Raw genomic sequence first — 4,439 nt, 5'->3', positions numbered from 1 at the left:
TCTTTGGAGGAACTTGGGTGAGGCTGTTTTGAGAAGCCCCGGACCAAGGAGTAGCTTTAAGAGGTAATTTACACTACTACAGGACAACATAATTGAGAAGCAAGTTGTCCTGTCTTTGGTGCAGCGAGATCAGGTAAGCAATTGAAAACTGTCTAGTTTGTAAATGAGCGTGATTCCCGATTTGACCAGGTTTCCCCCAAACCAAATGGCCTTTGTAAATATAGTTTAACAAATTTTCTTCTATCTACAAAGACACTTACTTCCAGCATTTTATCACACAACATATTTTTCAATAAAATGAAAAAAGTACCGCGGTACAAAAATTTATATACAAAAATAATAGCTTTGATATATAAAAAAAATCAGTAATAGTTATAGAGAAGATGGTATTTGTAGCAGCAAATCAGATAAAACACCTAGGGATAAAGAAATGTGTAAAAGCTATATTAACATTGTTTTTAAATGTTAATGAAGGACCCAAAAGAAGACTTCAGCAAATGGAAGTATATGTCATCTTTTAGATAGATTTTAAAAGTCTGCAAGGTATTTCGTTACCTGAAGAAAGCAAGGTACACAATGTTTGGTGTAATATACGGATATTTTGAGTAAATGGGGATAAGAATGTATATTTGTAGTTCCATGGAGAAACTTGAAATTTACACAGAAACAGTTGTCAGGGGACAGAGGATGCAGCAGCCAGGGCAGGGGTGAGAATCACATTTTTTGCTTGCCTGTTTTGTACATTTTCATTTTTTAACTGGGGTGGAGGAATTAGATTTCTGTGTCCGCTTCATTGCTTTTCACATGTTTATCACTGCCTCATTTTTGAATGTTTCCTTGACTTCCCTGATACTACTCATTTTTATAATTCCAGTCAAAACCAAAGAGCCACCCCCCGCCCACGTACACACAACTCCATTAGTGACTTATATTTCTCTTTGTCCTTCAGCTCTTAGTATTAGTAAGTTTCTGACTTCAATCGTCTTTTTTCGCCTCTAAGAACTCTAAGAGTAACAGCATTCTACTGTGGGTTCAGTTGACACAAAAGAATAACCAGTGTCCATTCCTATTTGAGGCTTGTCCTGAGCTCCTCATCCACCTATCTGACTGTCTAATGGACAGATCCACCTGGAGGTTGCACAGGAACTTCAAACTGTTTCTGTTCAAAATGTCATCCTGATACCATCTTCCTACAGTTTGCCTCCATTCATTGCCTCTTCTGTATTATCTGTTTCATCAATTCATAATACTGTCCGGCCAGATTCTAAGCCTCTTATATCTGAGTAATGGAAGAGCTTCTGAGTAAGTCTGATCCTTTGTCACGCCCCATTAAAAATTGGAGACCATGGTCTCATCATTACATTTAATGAATGATAAAGAGATGTGCTTGCTAAGTCCATGAATGACCATGTAATTACAGGACACTTAAAATATTTCATTTCTCCTAGAGTTTCATAACCTAGGTAAAATATTAGGCTTCTAAATATTTAAAGAACTCTGAGCCTTGAATAATACTGGAATAACTTCCTTTACATTTTATCCATATCACTCAGGGTTGGTGACTTTAAATTTATGAAAAAAGTGTTGTTATAGGAGAAGATTATATTCAAAAGTGACTGTTCAATCAAGAGCAAGGCCACAAGTAACACCTGTGCAAAAGGACTCGCATGAGTTCTGATTCTGGAGAACTCTGGCAACTTAGTCACATAGTTTGTCTGTATAACCTAAATTCTGAAGAGAAATGTTTCCCATTGCTGAAATGTGTGCATTTAAATTGTATGATGTGTCGGAGCCAGCCGACGAAGTAATTGAGGGTACCTGAAAGGGGGAGCATGGACTGAGGAAAAGAAAGAAGACGGACAGAATTGCAGGAGGGATCACAGATTCAAGCTGTGTCCCCGAGTTTATTTAGAACACACCATTTATAACATTACAATAAGAAAGACAGTAGTCAAGAGCCAAGGTTAGCCAGATTACTTATCTAGTAGAACAATGAGATTCTCACAACTCAGAACTCTCTGCTAAACTGTAGCAAGGAATTTGCAGTGATTGCTATGTGAACTGTTACCTCCCGGTTTTTCCCAGCGCTTTACATTGTTGCCAAGCACACAAATATCAACTTCTTACATTGTTGCCAAGTACACAAATATCCTTGTTCCTTGTTACACGATTTCACATGTCCATAACTGACTCCCCACAATGATGGATTTGGCCTGAGGTGCAAAGTACAAATACTCTTCCGTGCGCTCACATGGATGCACATACTTCAGCTTCTAAATCAAAGTGTCATCATTAACTTTATTCTGTTTCACAGGCCAACTTCCTTGCGCATCCCTAGGAGCCGCCCTTTCCTTATCCGTTAAAACTTCTGCCAGTCCTAAAGGCTCAGCCTGAATTCTGGAATGTTGCTCTGATCCTCAACAGTAACTTCCAAGTCCCTTGCCACTATTTAGAAGTTTAAAGCTGCCAGTTCAAAGAAGAGCAATGGATGATTGAGGAAAAAGTGTAAAGAAGGTGCTCTTCAGGTGAGTAATTAAGAAACTAGCATGTATGAATGGGCTAGACTTATTACAGTTATTCAGTGAGTTTGTTCAAGCCAATACATTTTGAAATTTACAAATGAAAGATATTTATTTTCCTAATTTTTTTTTTTGTCATAGTATTTTGTTTGTCTCTCTTGTACTTTGTGGAATATTTGAGGTTTCATAGGACTATTTATTATATGGGCAGATTTTGAGACTGTTCTTTGAGCATTTAAAAAGATGGTTTACTATCTGTTTTCAAAATACAGAATAAACTGATTAGCTGTTATAGGCTAGTATATATTTTTATTTTCCTATTTTTCATACACGTTTTATGGATTTTATCTCACAGCTTGAGAGAGGTAGTTTTCTCCATTACTAATGTGTTTTTGTATCTTGGATTTCTATAGTTTATATACTCATGATTATCTTTATTTTTATTCTATATTTTCAGCATTTCTGATACATATTGTTTTAGATGCATATATGTGTGTGTGTGTGTATATATGTATATGTATAGTTTAGGTGGGTTTTACTATGTAAGTGTTAGACTTTAGCTAGAAATATTTTGTTTGTTTCTTTAATTAACTTTTAATTGAAGAAATGATTTAATATTTTCCACTGTCTACCTTCCCCCCTCCCTGCTACCTGCATTTATTAACAGGAACAATATGGTTGGAATTGGTTCTCTTATTTAATATTATACATTTTGTTTTAACTTTCACCTCATCTTTTTTATCTATCACTGTAGAATCTTAATTTCTTTGTTTTTAGAATATGTCCTTTCTTCTGAAAATTTGGAAAGTTGATGTTTTTCCCTTTCTCTTGGTTGCCTTTACATTCATAACTTTCTTAGTCTCTGTCCCTGGTTTCTTTAAACAATATCTATTTACTCTCCACCAGGGGTGATGTATATTTTATACATGAATATATTTTCAGTCTCCCTCTCTCACCACATACTTGGTGACTATGATTATTATTATTCCAGTTTAAAATAGGATTGGTTGTACCCTTCTTACCTTTCCCTCCGTATATATGAAATTTTTTGCATCTTTGCCATAGTTTGTACAGTGATCCATCCATCAAAGTCCCATCCATTGTTTAACCTTGAACTTCATTTTTATTAAAATGTCTGTAACTCCCGGCCTTCCAATCTCTGTACTTCCATCCCATATTGTAGCTCACAAGCAACTTGGATCCTAAGTTTATACACTCTTATCTTTGTATTTTTCACTTTGATGTCTAAGACATACATCTAAGCTCTCTGATGGAAAGGCCGGTGTCTTTCCCTTTTTGGCCTACAGTCTTCAGCACACACAAGATAATTATTTAATAATTTGTAATTGTTGTAGAGCTTCAATGTGGAAAGATTTACTTTTTCAGCTTTATTGAGGTTAATTTACACCCTCTTTAAGGATATTATTTGATACATTTTGGTAATTGTATACAGTCAGCCCTTCATATCTAGTTTCCACATCCAAGGATTCAACCAACCTTAGATTGAAAATATTTGGGAAAAAAAGTTACATTGCTGCTGATTTATACGATGTACAGGCACACCTCATTTTATTTTGCTTCATTTTATCACACTTTGTCAATACTGCATTTTTTTACAAATTGGAGGTTCGTGGCAACTCTGCACTGAGCAAGTTTATCAGCGTTATTTTTCCAACAGGTTCGGATAATAGTTAGCATTTTTTAACAATATGGAATTTTTTAACTTATGTACTTTTTTAACTTATGTACTTTTTTTTACACATAATGCTTTGCACACCTAGTAACTACAGCGTAGTTTAAACATAACTTTTACATGCAGTGGGAAACCAGACAAGTTGTGTGACTCACTTCATTGTGATATTCACTTTATTGTGTTGGTCTGGAACCGAACTTGCAGTATGTTCGAGGTATACCTGTAGT

The 4,439-nt window shown here is 35.5% G+C and overlaps 1 protein-coding gene across 1 annotated transcript in view; it reads left to right on the top strand.

Annotated features, from left to right (window-relative positions):
- The window catches only part of ZNF260 (zinc finger protein 260), a 10,532-nt gene that overhangs the window by 1,816 nt on the left and 4,277 nt on the right, over window positions 1–4,439 (top strand). Inside the window, exon 2 of the mRNA XM_011381717.2 lies at window positions 2,315–2,525. The gene's annotated coding sequence lies outside the window, so the exon portion shown is untranslated. The remainder of the gene's footprint in view (window positions 1–2,314; window positions 2,526–4,439) is intronic.

Source organism: Pteropus vampyrus, unplaced genomic scaffold (genome assembly GCF_000151845.1).
Source record: "Pteropus vampyrus isolate Shadow unplaced genomic scaffold, Pvam_2.0 Scaffold448, whole genome shotgun sequence".
In the NCBI taxonomy this organism is placed as follows: domain Eukaryota; kingdom Metazoa; phylum Chordata; class Mammalia; order Chiroptera; family Pteropodidae; genus Pteropus; species Pteropus vampyrus.
Note: the sequence above shows the minus strand (reverse complement) of the source record. Positions and strands in the feature narration are given on the sequence as shown.